This window comes from Tupaia chinensis, unplaced genomic scaffold (genome assembly GCF_000334495.1).
Source record: "Tupaia chinensis unplaced genomic scaffold, TupChi_1.0 Scaffold000541_1, whole genome shotgun sequence".
Lineage (NCBI taxonomy): Eukaryota > Metazoa > Chordata > Mammalia > Scandentia > Tupaiidae > Tupaia > Tupaia belangeri.
The window spans coordinates 2,909,607-2,927,539 of record NW_006160054.1 but is presented as its reverse complement, the minus strand read 5'-3'; the positions used below and the strand labels follow the sequence as shown (position 1 = coordinate 2,927,539).

The 17,933-nt window shown below is 37.9% G+C and overlaps 1 pseudogene; it reads right to left on the bottom strand.

The window, feature by feature from the left end:
• LOC102499654 (putative ATP-dependent RNA helicase DDX23) overlaps nucleotides 1–17,270 on the bottom strand; it is a 37,310-nt pseudogene extending 20,040 nt beyond the window's left edge.
• Between the last annotated feature and the right edge of the window lie 663 nt (nucleotides 17,271–17,933).

The following is a 17,933-nucleotide window of genomic DNA, read 5'->3' as shown; positions in this document are numbered from 1 at the left end:
TAAGATATTTATATAGTTCACAATTCTACTGTGAAGGATTATAAATATATTCTAATTCTTTTGAAAACAATAGTGCATATTATTTAAAGACAAATGGAAAATATTCCCATTAATATTGATTGCTACACAAACTTAAATATTAATGGTTCCATTTTCTTCACATTACACAAACTATAAAGTATTATGAGATACGACCTTGGGAAATATTAGTAGCTAAAACTAAGCAGGAGCTGAAAGATTAAAAACTAGAGTGAAAGTGCTTCCTGTGCTTTTGTCTACAAGTAGATCATATATTAGAAAGAAGTCAAAATAGTTTTAAAAGCCCAAATATACACATACTCACACACACTCCACAAGAATATGAATCTTATTGTGCTTTTAAAAATTTTTTTCTTTATTATTATTATTCTTTATACATTCAATTGCTGTACATCATTTAGATTTTGGGAGACTTTACTCAGCATGATATAAACCTCAATTCAGTCCTGTTGAGAATACTATACATACACATCCTCATCAACGGATAATAAACCATGTTTGTGTCTCACAAATGTCTTACCTCTTTTTTTAAATTTTCCATTCTACTTTAGTACTTTGTATCAAGTCAGAAAATTATAGTTTTGTTTGAAATAATACATACTTTTTTGTTAGCTTATTTCAAAATCTAAATTTTACCTCGTGAGTTACTTATACAAATATTCACAGATAGTAGCTTATAATTAATGTAGAACACTGTGAAACCAAATTATGAGAATCACATTGCATGTTATTGCTGTTACCAGCTTCAGAATATACTATTACAGTATGGCACACACCTTTCTTTCATAGGACCTTTTACATTTCCCAAAATGACCTCAAGAAACCATGAGGTAAATGGTTTCTTCTTTGAAGAAGGAGAGAAGGCAAAGGTACCTCTTCCAAGCTTAATGAGCTTTCTAAAGACCTGTTTATAAATCAATGTCTGTTCTGTGGCTATCTCTGTTTTAAAGGAAGTTGAGAAATGTAGGTTTTAAATGTAGACATGTTTTAAAAAATGAGAAGTGCCCTGATTTCAGGAAGAAGAAGAAATATTCAATTAATAACTAGTGATCTCTGGCACAATAAAATAGAAGACTATTAATGTACATAATTAATGAAAATGTGCTATATGAAATGTTAATAACTGGAAGTTGATGCATATTTTATGAGGCAAATTTTCATTTCTTTGCTTACCAAGTGAATGCTCTATAAAAAGAGAGAACTATTTACTTATCATGTTTAACTTAACTCAATTATACCATGAAAAAAATTGTTAATAGAAGAATTTAGTTACTCTCTCTCCATTTTCTTTTTTTGACAGTAAGCCTGATTATTTTGAGAGAGAGATGTCTAACTAATGTTATCTTCTTTTGTTATCACCCCTTTGGAATTCCTGCTTAAGATCCCAGATTTATCTTAAGGTCAAGATTTATCCCTCGGCTATGCCATTTGCTCATTTTTACCTTCCTCTCTCATGTCCCTGAAGATATTAGTAAGTGACAACCTAGTGAAAGAAAATGCCCAGTAGCGAAATTCAGTAGCATATTTAAAAGAAGAATTACAGTCTTTCAAAAGTGTGCTGTGCAATTTATTATTTGATAAATGAGTATGAATTAGTCAACTTGACAATTTAAAAATTCTTCAGTGAATTATGGCAGGTAATGTGGTTGTCTTTAATAATTTAGTGAAAAAAATTACCTCATTCTCTGAATTCTTAAATTTTTAACTAACAAACAGGGTAGACTTGGGAGGTCACAATTAACCATGAAAACATTAAAATTAGTTCCCTAGTTGTTCAAAAGTTAAAAGAAAATAGTTAGAAAATAAAAACTTTATATAAATGTATGGCATATGGATAAATTCAAGGATATATTTATAAGTAAATTAATTAGTCAAATATTTTCATTACTTAAAGGATAATCAAAATGACTTTAGTTATGCTTTATAACATTCTGAGTTATCTTGAAGCAGAATAACACTTCTACTATAAACAATTAAAAAAGCCACATGAAATGTAAAATTATTCTTTCAAAGTCTTGGAAAGCAGCTGCAGTAACAAGGACCAGAAAGACCAAAATTCAGGATATGAAACCATGGGGAGGTGAATTCTACTGTATTATCTATTAAAGTTAAATATTAGCATATTCTAGCCATAAAAAGATACCTAGACCAATGAAACAGAACATAGAGCCCAGAAATAAACCTATGTACAGATGCTCAAGTAATTTTCATTGAGGTCATCAAGAGTACATTATGAGAAAAAAAAGTTCTTGAATAAATAGTGTTGGATAAACAATGTATTGACAAGTGAGAGAGTGAAATGAGAGCTTATCTTATACCATACATAAAAAAATAAACTTATTCTAATGCCTGACAGTTTAACTTATTTTGTTGTCAATGGCGGGATTTTCTTTTTAGAGACTGAATAATATTAAATTATTTATCACAAAATTATTTTTTTATTAATTCATCTGTTGATGAATCCTTAGGTTGTTTTCATATTTTGGCTATTGTGAATAATGTTGCATTGAATACAGGAACATAAATATCTCTTCATGATGCTAATTTTCAGTCTTAAGAAAAGAATAGCAAAGATGCACAACATAATGTAATGTTATTTGTTGGAGATAAAGAATATGTTAATATGTTGATTTGATTATCACACACTGAATGTATGGTTTGAAAAATCATATTTTGTCCGACAAAGGTGTATGATTAAATATAAATCAGAAATTATAAAATAAAAAAATAAGATGGCCTTGCCTTTTACAACAACATGGATGAACCTATTGGACATTATGTTAAGTGAAGTAAGTCAGGCACAAAAGGACAAATACTAGATAATCTCCTTTATATGTGGAATCTTAAAAAGTTGAATATATAGAAGTGTAGAGTATAATTGGTTGCCATGGGTTGGATTGGGGAAAATGGGAAATGTTGGTCAAGGGGTGCAAACTTACAATTATAAATTCTGGAGACCTAATGTTCAGTTTGGTGACTATAGTAGATAATAATGTATTATAGGGTTTAAATTTGCTCAGAGAGTAAATCTTAAGTATTTACACAAAAAAATATAGTTAGTCTTAAACCTGCTTGTGTGTAAAATAGTTGAATCTGAATTCTTGACTTTTAAGTTGAGAAATGTATTCCTGTTACTCAATGTTATTATAAATATGTGTGAACTTACTTTTTTTTCCTACTTATTTGTGTTCTCTCACTTCCATTTATCTCTGTAGTTTTGGCAGTGTGGTATTCCCTTAAGTTTTTACTAAAGGACTTGTTTAGTTTTGGCAGATTCTTTCAGCATTTGTTTACCTGGAAATTATTTTATTTCTCTTTCTCATTCGAAGGATAGTCTTTCTGGGTATAGTACTCTTGGCTGAAATTGTTTTCCTTTCAGTGTTTTAAATGTCTTCCCTTTTTACCCTTGTCTACATTGTTTCAGTTGAGAGATTTTATGCTAGTCTAGTGGGGCAACCTTTGTGAGTAACCTGGAGTTTCTCTCTTGCCATTTTTGGAATATTGCCTTTGTCATTGATTTTTACCAATTTGGCTATGTATGCCTTAGAGAAAATCTTCTTAGGTTATGTCTATTTTGTGTCTTTTGTATTTCCTGGATTTGGATGTCCTCACATCCCTCTAGATTCAGAAAGTTTTCAGATAGTATATCATGAAAGAGATTTTCTATGCCTTTGTCTGTCTCTTTGCCTTATAGAATATCTATTATGTGAATATTTGGCCATTTAATAGTGTTTAGGATTTTCCATCTGTTGTCCTGATTTTCAGTGTTTATTCTTCCATTGCTTTTGATTGCTGGGACTGTCATGATTTGGAATAAGACTCAGGAGATATCACCTCAAGAAAAAAGGAAAGTTTATTGAGAGAAATAAACTGAGGAGGTCTGAAGCCAGAGGTACCTTAACCCACCCACCAGGAAGGAAGGGGCTACTTATATAGGGCAATCAAACCATTCTTGGATATCGTATGTGTGACTGATATGTAGGGGAGTTAGACATAATGGGATAAGAATACATGAAACATTTAGTGGGTCTTTTCTAATCCAACTCTGGGGATGGATCAGACCTCACCAGTACTCACTTTGGGTCTCTTTTTTAAAGATTTGTTTTATTATTTAACTTGCTGTAGCCAGCAGAGAGAGACAGAGGGAGAGGGAAAGAAGGAAAGTGAGAAAGCAAGCAACCAGGTCCAGGACTTGAACTATGGGAGTCCAGAAAATTAACCACTATACCACCTGTTGGCCCTGTCACTTTAGGTCTTTATCTGCTCCTTCCTCAGTCAATGTGACCTTGCAGTAGCAGCAACTGGAATGTGGACTCTCACCAAGACCAATTATGCAGAACTTTAGCCTTTGTTACTTGTCAGACCTGGAGTGATACCAAACAGAGCTCAGGAGAGTTTTACTGTATGGGATCTTACATTTCCAGCCTTTTAATATATGTATAGGAAAAATAGGTGAAAGAAAGAGTGGTTGGAGCTAGGGAAGAGGTATAGATTGAAGTCAGTCTTCTGGGGATGCTGTTTGCTTAATAGGGGGCATTATCTCTTAGGAGGATGGGGAGAGATGTGGGCCCTCCAGAGACAGGTGTAAATAGTATGCTCTACAGGAGCAAGATGTTCTCAACCTGTTTGGGGATAATTATTTAATGGTATTTTGAATGAAATGGAGTTTGAATCTGTTTGGTGGCTCATAGGAGAAGTTCTTAGTACTATCTTCTCAAGGAAGGAATGTCAGACTCCTTTGGAATAGAGTTCAGGTTATGCAATTTTTGATCTGGTGAGGTATTTCCAGGGATGGACACCTTGTGGCTTTATAACTGTTGGTGTAGTTAGTAAGACTATGTAAGGCCCTTCCCATCTTTGTCATAAAGGTCAAGGAGGTTTAAGGCCCTGTACATATATCAGATTTCCAGGAGTAATCCTGGATGGCTGGGAATATGAGGGAGTTTTAGGTAAAATCTGACTGGCCCAGTGTTTTAAAAGTTAAGAAAACTGTATAAAAACTGGAAGTAATCTAACAGTGGAGATGAAAAAAGTGGATATTAGCCAGTGTTACTGACAGCTATACATTACTATAATGGAGTTTTCAAAGAAGATTGGGTAGTGGGGAGCCCTGGGGAGAGATCGCATATGAATGCAATTGATAAAAGTGTCAGTTTGTGTCTCTTAAGCTAATTTGGTCAACTGTTGTTAAGAAACCCACTTATTCACTCAACCTTGACAGAGAATTGGGGGTGATATGAGATATGTAGATTCCATTGAATACTTAAGGACTGTGTTATCTCATGAACTATCCAAGCTGTGAATGCAGCTCCATTGTCAGATTGTAAGGAGTGGGGGAGATAAAATTGGGAAATGGTATTTGTAAGGAGGTGTTCGGTTACCTGGCAAACCCGGAAAGCCTCAACCTATTCTAAAAATGTGTCTATAAAAACTAGGAGATATTTGAGTTTTATTGTTGTTGTTGAGAGTTTTGCTATAGGGTCCATGTGCTTGCCAGAGAGATAAAGGAAGCAAGAAATCATTGCCCAGGAGGAAATGACCAGGCAGCAATTCCTTCTCCTCCATTCTCCTCTCGGGATTCTGGGCATTCATGCACATGTACATGGTTTAAGTTTCCAGCTACCAGGTCGAGTACTCAAGCCTTGGGTCGGCCATGTGAGTCCAGTGCCTTAACCACCATGCCACCTGCTCATCCCAATATTTGAGTTTTGTAATTGTCAGCATGTGAATGAAGTCTACCTATCAATCTTGGCCAGGGAAATAGCCATTCATTTGGTGAGTTTTAAACAGAATTAAAAAAAAAAAAGTATACATTCAATCATTGTACCTCATAATGGCTAATAAAATGAGTTTTCCTAGCGTGAATATACTGCACACCAGTTCAGTAAAAGATATTATACATGTTATCAACAGACAATCCTCTATTTCTGTATCTCTTAAATGTCTTGCCTCTCTATTTTTCTCCTTGATTTCCTTCCTCTCACCTTAAATGGAATTTAAAGACCTCCTTGAGGGGAGTTAGTATGACAGATTTAGCAATGTTTGGTGATTTGTATTAGGTCTTCAAGGAGGGAAGCATTAAGGATAACAGATGAGAAGAGATGGTAAAGAGTTTTGGGTCCTACATGATACTGATCGTGAAAATGAGTTAAGATGATATGTTACTATTCTCTAGGTAAAATTTCTTTTCCATCTGTTGTGAACCAACCTTCAGACTGTTTAGCTCCTGCCCTAACCAAATGTTGGGCCTCTTGGTCTCCATAAGGAAGGGCTCAGTATGGCAAGGCAAGAACTTTAATGTGGATATTTGTGGCCTGTAACTTGGCCTCACTGTTGGCTCTATAATTGCCCTAGGCTACAGGGGCATTGGTTTTTGATGACCTCTACAGTGTAAAATGGCAGCTTGTGCTGGATATGAGGCTGCTATTAATGATTTTAAAATGGGTTTGTGTTGATCAAGCCAGCCAGCAGTTCTGGACACCAGGCAGACTGAGGCTACAGGCCCGACCCTTCCGAATATTCACGCATCCCCACCGTTACTCCTCCTTGCACCCCAGGTTGGTTGTCTGGGACTTTAAGGTGAACTCCCCCCCTACCCCACCTGCAATCCGGATCAAGCCGGCCAATAGTTCCAGACACCAGGCGGACTAAGGCTGCAGGCCCGACCAACCTGGTCCTGTCACTCATCCTCTGACCCTTTCCCACTAGCCTTTGGACTCTTTGAATTTTGGTGATTTGAATAGCATGCAGTGCACATTGCGTGCCACACAATTTCCTTTCTTCATTTTGTTTTTCTTTGCTCTTGAGTAGTTGATTTTTAGGTCAGTTGGAGGCTCACCACTCCTTAGAAACAGGAAGAACTTTGGGCTATCCAGGGTTAGTGGCAACAGTTAATGGTAATTGTGAGCAACAAGTAGGCCAAACATAAGAGAAATCATCAATTTTCTAATCCTGTACAACTTTTAACAATCAGAGATACCTTAAATAAGTTAGGAAGAAACATATAGATTACCTGATGACTAGGAACAATCACAGAGGCTCAAGAAATATGAGCAACCAACAAAAGGTCTCTCCCTCAAGGGAAATCATCAAACCTACATCACCCACAGTCAATACAATGGACGTCGTGGACATGTCTGATAAGGAATTCAGAATATTTGTAGTGACTAAACTAACTGAGATGGAAGAGAAAAGAGACAAGGAGCTCCAGGAGATGAAGAAGTCCTTTCATGCCTTGAAAGAAGAAATGGATACCTTAAACAAGAACCAGATGGAACTTCTACGATTGAAGAATGTGGTACAGGAAATCAAAACCTCCCTTGAAAGTATTAAAAGTAGTTTAGACCAGGCAGAAGATCGAATCTCTAATGTAGAAGACAAAATATCTGACCTAGAAAAAAGTATCAAGAAGATTGAGAAAACAACCATGAAAAATGAGGATAATATACGAGGAATACTGGACACCATCAAGCGCCCCAACATTCGGATAATTGGTATTCCGGAGGAGGAAGAAAATAATAAGGGCCTGGAAAATTTATTCCATGAGATCCTGGAAGAAAACTTTCCAAATCTAGAAAGGCATTCAAATATCCAGACCCAAGAAATACAGAGGACCCCAAGTAGAATCAACCCAAGAAGATCATCTCCAAGGCACATCATAGCCAGACTGGCAAAAACAACAGATAAAGACAAGATACTAAAGTTGGCAAGAGGGAAACGCCAGGTTACTTACAAAGGTCACCCCATCAGGCTAACATCGGATCTCTCAGCAGAAACAATGCAGGAAAGGAAAGAATGGGGAAGCATAGTCAAAGTGTTGAGTGAAAAACAATTTCAACCAAGAATACTATACCCGGCAAAATTATCTTTTATATGGGAAAAAAAGATAAAAACATTCTCAAATAAACAAAATTTGAAGGAATTTACCAACACCAGACCAGCTCTTCAAGAGGTTTTGAAGGGAGTACTATACCAGGAAAACTAAAAAATCAGAGACAGTTATACGAGAACAAAAAACAACTAAGAAAATGGCTCACTTAATGATAGGATCAGGTATGGAAATATCGATAATTACATTGAATGTCAATGGATTAAATTCCCCAGTTAAGAGACATAGACTAGCTGAATGGATAAGAAAACAGAAACCCTCTATCTGTTGCCTACAAGAAACTCACTTTATGGATAAAGATATACATAGACTAAAAGTCAAGGGCTGGAAAAAGATATTCCATGCAAATGGAAATCAGAAAAAGGCTGGAGTAGCGATATTGATCTCAGACAAAATAGATTTTAAAACAAAGACTGTAAGAAGAGACAAAGAAGGGCATTATATAATAGTAGATGGGGTAATCCAGCAAGAAGATATAACCCTTATAAATATCTACGCACCCAACTCAGGTGCGCCTAAATATGTGAAGGAAAGACTGCTGGAGCTAAAAGGAGACATAGGGAAAAATACTATAATTGTTGGAGATCTCAACACCCCGTTATCTCCTATAGACAGATCTTCTAGACAGAAAATAAATAGAGAGATACAGGACTTAAATGATACTATAAATGGAATGGGCTTGACAGATATCTATAGAACTTTCCACCCTACATCCACAACATATACATTTTTCTCACCCCGACATGGAACCTTTTCAAAGATAGATCATATATTAGGACACAAATCAAGCCTTTACAGATTCAAAGGCATAGAAACTGTACCCAGCATCTTCTCTGACCATGATGGAATTAAACTCAAGATTAATTTCAAGAAACAACCCCGAAAACACACGAACACATGGAAACTGAACAACCTACTTCTGAATGACTTCTTCACTACTGAAGAAATTAAGGCTGAAATAAACAAATTTATGGAAACAAATGATAATGAGGACACAAGTGTCCAGAACCTATGGGACACAGCAAAAGCAGTCATAAGAGGGAAATTCATAGCAATTAGTGCACATAAGAAAAGGATGGAAAGATGGCAAGTAGATAACTTATCATCATGCCTCAGAGAACTGGAAAAACAACAACAAACGAACCCCCAAAATGCCAGGCGAAAAGAAATAATAAAGGTTCGAGCAGAAATAAATGAAATAGAAAATAAACGAACCATACAGAAAATAAATGAAAGCAAAAGCTGGTTCTTTGAAAAGATCAACAAGATTGATACTCCATTGGCTAGACTGATCAAGAAGAAGAAAGAAAGAAACCAGATTAATCAAATATGTGATGAAACAGGCAATATTACCACGGACATAGCAGAAATACATAATATCATTAGAGGATACTATGAGCGACTTTACGCCAACAAACAAGATAACCTGGAGGAGATGGACAAATTCCTGGATGCATATAAACTACCAAGATTGGATCAGGAAGACATAGAGAATCTGAATAGACCTATAACAAGCCAGGAGATTGAATCAGTAATTAATAATCTCCCAACAAAGAAAAGCCCAGGCCCAGATGGCTTCACTTGTGAATTCTACAAAACTTTCAAGGAAGAATTAACCCCTATCTTACTAAAATTATTTCTAAAGATTCAAAAGGAAGGAAACCTTCCAAATTCATTTTATGAAGCCTCCATCATCCTCATCCCCAAAACAGATAAGGATATGACAAAAAAGGAAAACTACAGACCAATATCATTGATGAATATAGATGCGAAAATTCTCAACAAGATACTCGCAAATCGTATCCAACAACATATAACAAAGATCATTCATCACGACCAGGTAGGCTTTATACCAGGGATGCAAGGGTGGTTCAATATACGCAAGACCATAAATGTAATACACCACATTAACAGAAAGAAAGATAAAAACCATATGATCATCTCAATTGATGCGGAGAAAGCATTTGATAAAATACAACATCCTTTTATGATTAAGACTCTCAGTAAGATTGGTATAGAAGGGTCATTTCTGAACACAAGAAAAGCAATCTATGAAAAACCTACAGCTAATATTATACTGAATGGGGAAAAGCTGAAAGCTTTTCCTCTGAAAACAGGTACTAGGCAAGGCTGCCCACTTTCTCCACTGCTCTTTAATATAGTACTGGAAGTCTTAGCTATTGCAATCAGAGAAGGGAACAATATTAAAGGCATTCGAATAGGCAAAGAAGAGTTGAAAATATCTTTATTTGCAGATGACATGATGGTATACTTAGAAGACCCAAAGGTATCCATGAAAAAACTTCTTGAAGTAATAAGTGAATACAGTAAGGTGGCGGGATACAAAATCAATATCCGAAAATCTATAGCATTTCTATTTATGAGCAACAAGTTGAATGAAGCAGAGCTGAAGAGAGGAATCCCTTTCACTGTAGCCACAAGGTGTATAAGATACCTAGGGATAAACCTAACTAAGAAAATCCAAGACCTTTATAAAGAAAACTATGAAAATCTTAAAAAAGATATTGAAAGTGACAAAATGAGTTTGTGTTTAGTAATGGTGATTCCTGATGCAGTGAGAAATCCCCTTTCTTTCCAAGTTGAGGCATATGAATGAATGATATGGCAGGCATTTTTTGAGTCAGTGTAAATGTTAATATGTCTTACTTTTGCCAATGTTAGGGCCTGTATTGGAGCTATGAGTTCAGCCTGCTGGGAAGTTTTACCTGGTGGAAGTGGGTCAGATTCAAGTGCCTCATGAAGAGTGAGTATAGTGTAGCCTGCTTGCGGCTGAGAGCCCTTTGAAGCACTACCATCAACAAACCAGGTTGTTGCAGGTAATGGTAAAGCTGTGTCTAGAATATTGGAAAACGGGATAAGGAAGTGATCTATAATCTCTGAGCAATTATGTGGCTCTGTGTTTTGGAAGCGTAATTGTTTGGGAGAGGTAATAAAATGCCTGGATTGATAGAACTGCAGCTGTGAAAGGTCCCAGCAGGATTTTTTTCAGAGATGTCGATGTATAGATTGCAATCTGGTTGTAGAAATCATGGAAAGAGGAAGAGTAAGGATTGAATAGTGTAAGAGGAGTAGACATGGAGATGAGAGAAGGGTGTGAGTTTAGTAGTTTCTTGAATAAGTACTACGGTTGCTGCAAGAGATTTGAGACAAGTTGGCCATTCCAGTACTGTTTGGTCCAGGGATTTAGAGAAATAGGTCACTGTCCTGTAAGTGGGGCCATAACACTGAGTCAGTAATCCCAGTGCATGGCCCTGTCTCGTTTCAATGAAGAAGTAAAAAGACTTAGATGAGGTAGGCAATGCTAGAGCAAGGGAAGAGAGCAGAGCCTGTTTAAGTTGAAAGACTTTGGAGTGGCCTGGGGCAGGTCTATGGGCTCATTGGGGTCCCTTTTTGTGAGGTGATAAAGGCTTAGCAAGGACACCAAGTTTGGGATCCAAAGCCTGTGGAAGTTTACTAAACCTATAAAGGAAAGTAATTCCAATTTGGGAGTTGGAAGTGATAAGGAAGAGATTAATTGTTTATGTTTATTTGTTATTCTCCAATGGGAGAGGGTGAGGTGAATACCGAAATAGGTTGCTTCAGATGTAAAGAATTGGCCCTTTTTAGGGGATACTCTATATGCCCATTATTGCAAGAAATAGGGTGTAGTTGAGAGAATTTTAGGGAAGGGCTGCAGAGAAGTAGTTCATCTACATATTGGTATAGGATACTAAGCTGAAGAGACATTTGAGTGAGATCTGAAGAAAGGGCTAGGCAAAAGAAGTGGGGAGAATTTTGAAAACCTTGGGGGAGGACCTGCCATGTTAATTGGATGGCCTTTCCAGTATTGAGGTCCAACCAGTAAAGGCAAAGAGATTTTGTGATTCTTTTTTCTAAAGGAATTGTGAAAAAGGTGTCTTTGAGGTCAAGAAAAAAAAAAGTGGGTGGTGTTTGGGGGAATAGATGAAAGGAAGGAGAATGGATTAGGTACAGTAGGAATCATGGGAGGGTAATGTCATTGATGACCTGTATGTTCTGAACTAGGTGATAAGAGGCATCAGGCTTTTTTTTTTACAGCTAAAGTGGGAATATTAAAGGGTGATTCAATGAGGTGTAGAAGTTATGCCTTATGAGTTTGTAAATGGTTGAGAGGAGTCCCTGTGAAGATAAATTTCCCAGTGAGTACTGTGACTTACTAACAACTGTGTGTGGCTATTCGAGGATGATTCTGATAGGAGAGTGGTGGGTAGTTATAGTTGGGTGGTCAGTGTCCCATACCTTGGAGTCCACTTGGTTTTGCAATATTAGAAGGAGGTTGGGATCAGCAGAGGGTATAATGACAACATAGCTGGACTCTCAGGTAGTCTACCGTGGTTCAAGTCCTGGACTTAGGAGCTTAAAACTCGCACCAGGCACTTGTACATGCATGACTAAAATCCCAAGAGGAGAATGGAGGAGATGGGATTTTGGTATGGCCATCCACGCTGGAAGGTGATTTCTTGTTTTCTACCTCTCTGGTCCTCCAGAGAGTATACATACCGTATAGCAAAAATCTCTCTTTAAAAAAAAAAAGGGAGGTTCTGAGGGGTGTTCCTGGAGGAAAGGCTCAAGGGAAGGCATAGAAAGAAGCAGAATGAGGTTTTTATTGGGCTTAATGACGGCAGAGGTGTGTAGTTTGGCAAAGTCAGTCTCTCCTGACTAAGGGGGTAGGGTGGGTGGATATAACCTGAAAGGAGTAGGTGAAGGGTGTAGTTCCAATGAGGCAAGGGATTGGAGGGGTCTGTAAAGGCTTTGAGATAAGACCATCAACCCTCACAAGAGAGACTGAGGAAAGATTTAGGAGTCTGGCATAATTAAGTAAGACCTAACATTTAGCCCCTGTATCTAATAGAAAGGAGATTGACTTTCCTGCCACCACAACATTTACCCTGGGTTCAGCCTTGGTAATGGTTTAAGGTGAGGGTATCTGATCCTGGGTATTGGCAATCTTCTATATTTAGGCCTAGCAGCTCTGGCAGACAGAACCCTGGCTCTGCTGAGGGCCTTAAAGGGGTGGCCTCCAGACATTGTTCCTGCAACAGTCTGACTTCCAATTCCCTGAAAATTACACACTGGGTATGACCCAGGTGGAGTCATAGGGCAGGTGCTTGTCTAATGGCCTTGTTTGCTGCACCTGAAGCAAGGTGCTGGTGGTGGTTGTGCTGCTGGTAATCACTTTGTTGTCTTCATATGGCTGCTTTGGATGGTGGTGGCAAGCAGCTGAAATTTAGCCTGAACTCTTATGAGTTTTTGTTTGGCATTTCCTCATCTCTATTGTAAAAGACTTTAAAGGATATTTTAATAAAGTCTTTTTTATGGTGTTTGCAGATACTTCTTAAGCCTTGGAATTTTTTTTACTAACATCTGGGTAGGACTGGGAAATGAAGTAAGTATGGAGATATAAGAGGAACACCTTAGAATTAGGATCTAGAGTAATGCATTTTTGAAGGGCTTCTGTTAATTTGCTCATGAAAGCTGCTGGATTTTCATCAGGGTGCTGAGTAACCTCTTGAATTTTGTCATAATTAACAACTTTGAGGGCAGCCTTATTCATACCTTTAATAAGACAGATTGAAAAATGAGCATGAGGTCAAGATCATGGAATTCTGACTGATGTTTTCACTTGGGGCCAATCAGGGGGATTGCATCGGGGCCTGCGGGATATTTGTTAGGTCTCTGGGTATGTAGGGAGTATGAAAAAGCTGTGGCTAAGCTCCAAATGCAGCCCTTTTCCTTGGGGGTCGTGGTTGAGGAATGTATAAAATATGTATCCTGATAGGTGAGGTCATAAGATAGAGTGAGGTTGAAATTCTTTGATAAACAAAGTGGGGTCAGTGGAAAAAGGACCTAGTCTCTTTTAAATTTGAGAGAGATCAGAGAGGGTGAAGGGAATATGGGCATGAATAATGCCCTCAGCACCTACAACTTTCTGAAGAGGCAGGAGAGGAGCAGGGGGTTTATCAGGACAAGAGGAAAGGATGCAAGAGCAAGTATAGGAAGGAGAAAAGGAGGGGGAGGAAGGTGACAGATTCCTGGTAATGGGGAAACAGAAACAAAGGAGGAGAAGGGTTGTAGGGAGGGGAGTATAATCAACAGGTTAAAGGAATCTTCAGGGTTTGCAGGGACCTGTGAGATCTGGATTCTCAGAGGGCAGGAAGAAGTTCTTGGAGAAGGAGGAACTGGTAAGGAGTACTGGCCTGGCAAAGAGGGGAGGCATGCAGATAGAAAAAGACCTGATGATATGGAGCCTCAGGCCACTTTCCATTAAGATGGAGAAAAAGTTTAAGATTGCAAAGAAATTGGATATAAAAAGTATAATTTTCTGGCCATTGAAAATAATTGTCAAGCTTGTATTGAAGCCATACCAAGTTACAGACAAAGATGACACTGCAGGGTTTGATTTTACCTCAGAGGTATGTTGCATTGAGGTTTTCCAGGAGACAGGTCAAAGGGTGTCCTTTGGAATATGTGATTGGGTGTTGCTCATGATGGGAGAAGTGACAGAACAAGAGACATAAAAGGATAATTTAGTGGACAGAGCATCACTTAGTCTGAAAATTCTCTGACAGTGAGCAGTGGACCTCACTTGAAAAGGGGCTTCCCCCAGTTCAAGAGGGTCAGTAAGGGACCTGGCCCCAATTGGCAAAGAAGACGTGTTGACCTACGGCTAGGATTTTTCATGGTGAGAAGATCTGGTCCCCAGGTGATACCTCCTGGTTGTGGGGGCTACAGTCTCATCACTCACCCAAATTAGAGGTCTGGTATTGTATGCAGCAGAGAGTTCTGGCAAGTGTATGAATACTTCTTGAGACCTCTGGTGAGTCTTCCTGGCCAATGTACCAAATCTCATGGTCTGGAGTAAGACTCAGGAGACATCATCTCAGGAAAAAAGGAAAGTTGTTTGAGATAAACAGCACTGGAGGGACTGAAACCGGAGGTTCCTCACCCCCACCAGAAAAGAGGAGCTCCTTTTATAGGGCAATTAATGTATTCTAAGAGACCGTATATGTGACTGATATGCAGGGGAGTTAGGCATAGTGAGATAAGCATATATGAAACATTTAGTAGGTCTTTTTGGATACATTCCTAGGGAGCTTAGACCTCCCAGTACTCGATTTGGGTCTTTATCTGCTACTTCTTGGGTCTGTGTGACCTTGCAGTATTAGGACCTGGAGTGCAGGCTCTTGCCAAGACCAGTTATGCAGAAGTTAGGTTTTGGTTCCTTGTCAGGCCTGCAGTGATACCAAATGGTCACTCAGGAGAGTTTTACTGTACAGGACTTTACATGGACTAAATTGGAGGTTTTGTCTTCAAGGTCAAGATTTTTCTTCTGTGTGGTCTAATCTTCTGTTGATACTTTCATGACAGATTTTAACTTCCTGCATCATATTCTTTATCTCCAGAAATTCTATTTGATTCTTTTTCAGTGTGTCTATCCCTTATGGAATTCTTCATTCAAGTCCTGGAAGGATTTTCTCATCTCCTGGAATTGGTTGTCTGTTTTCCTTGCATCTCATTGATTTTTGTTGTAGAGAGGTAGGTACTTCTTAGTTTCCTCTTATTTTGGGGGCTCTGCTTTGATTTTTAGTCATCTGGTTAATATACTCAATTCTTCCTATTCCTATAGAGTATGTTTCTGTAGTTGTGTGCTCATGCTCTTCCCTATAGTGTGTGTTAGCACCGTACCACTTTTCCTTCTTTACTTGGGGTGGAAGTGTGGAATCCACAGTAGGATTTTGGGGTTCTGGTTTTCAGAGGGGAGTTTTTCTCCTTTTACAACTATGGGGTTTGTGAGGCTAGAATTCCTCCAGAGTCTCCTTTCTTCAGGTGCTTGATTCCTGTATAACTAAACCTTTCTGCCTCACTGTGGCTGGAGGTTCAGTTAGACAGGTAGAAAGGAAGATGGTAGGTCTGCAGCTACACGGGTCAGAGCATCCTCTCCTATCTCACAATAGGCCAAATAGGGGTACCTGAGGAGCTAAAGAATGTTACTTTGGCCTCCCTGTTGCTCCTAGATGATTGAGGGGCTGAACAGCATCAGCACAGGTGGGACAGTAGTTCCTACCTTCTATCTTTTCTGTCTCTGGGATTGCAGGAATCAAGTTTTGATTCTTGGAGGTTAAAACAAGGCTACAGTAGTCCCTCCTCCACCACAGTAGGCTCGGCAAGGATCCTGAGGAGCTCAAGCCAAGTGTCTTGGGCCTACCTGTTGCTCCTTCTCTCTTCTATCTCCTAATTCTATTTATTTAAAACACACACACACACAAACACACACACACACACACACACACACATACCACAGTGAGGTCAGTAGGTGGTGTAGTGGTCAGGCATTGAACTCCCACGTGGTCCACCATGGTTTGAGTCCTGACTCAATGGCACTTGTGCATGTGTGCCCAAAGTCTCAAGAGGAGAAGGGATTGCAGCATGGCTGTCCTCCTGTGGGGGTGGAGAGGCTGCGGGTGGTGGTGGTGATGATTTCTTGCTTTCTGTCTTGCTGTCTTTCTAACCAGCATATGTACCCTATATCAAAAATCTCTCAAAAAAAAAAAAAAAACTCCTTATACATAATCTATAATACTGGAAGTATGATATTTGCTACATTTCAGGAGGTAGTGGGAGGGTGACTGAGAGGAGCCATGTTGGGGGCTTTGAGAATATTAATAGTGTTCTACTTCTTGCTTCAGTGGTGGTAACATGTATGCATTTGTTTTGTGATGATTCATTGAGTTGTATGAGTGGCATAACTTAAAAATAATAAAGTGACAATGCAGAGATTTTTTAAAAATAAATTTTATTATGTATAGTTAAGGTATACGATATGATGTTATGTTATTTGAATCACCATAATAGCAAAAAGGCTACTATGGTGATGCAAATTAACATGTCTGTCATCTCACAGTTACAGTGTTTTCTGTTTAATTTGTTTGATTTTTAGGATAAAAGCAACTAAAATATACTCATTTAGCATGAATGTCATATGTAGTACAAAATTATTAATTTTTGTCATCATTATACATTAGATCTCTAGACTGAATTTTACAGATTGACTGTCATATAAAATATTTTAAAATTAAAAAAATTGGACTCATAATTTTATATTTGGCCAGATTTTCACTCAAATGTTAGTACATAAAAATATTTACGGGCATACATAAAGCACACACTGAAAATACTTTTGGAGAAAGTTTTCCTAGAAGACAAATAGATTTTGGAGACACTGCAAGGAATTATGTGTGATAAAATGTCTTGGTAAAGTTTATTATTTTACAAAAAACAAACCCCGAACAACAATAAATGCCATGTTAACAAGAAAATAAATAAAACTAAGAACAAGTAAAAGAATAAAGTCACCATAAATTCCATTAATCAAGAACTATAACTGTAAGGACTAGTAGGTAGCAAAATGGTTATGTTGCTTAACTCCCACGCAGTTGACTGCAGTTTTGGTCCAGGACCCAGTGACTTAAAACTCACACAGGGTGCCTGTGTGTGTGTGTGCCCAAGATCCTGAGAGGAGAGTGGAGGAGAAGGTGTTGTGGTGTGGCCATCCGCCCTGGGAGGGATTATTTCTCACTTTCTAGCTGTCTGTCTCTCCAGTGAATGCATATGCCCTATAGCAAACATCTCCCTCTAAAAAACAAAAACAAAACAAAACAAAACAAAACAAAAAACAAACTATAATTGTAGACATTATAAACATAAGACTTTGGAAATCAAAAAGACATGAGATTTAGCAACAGATATTTCTTGTTAGGGAGAAGATATAGATATTGACAGAAAAAATACATCATGATTTTTGTGACAACCAGTATTACTATTACTATTTAATATAACTATTAAACCAACAGGCGATAACTCAATCTACCCAATAGAAAGTAGGAAAGGAGTAAAAAAAGGAATAAATATGTACATAAAATATGAACTGAGAGCATATAAAAAGTGTAAATATACTATTAAAATATAT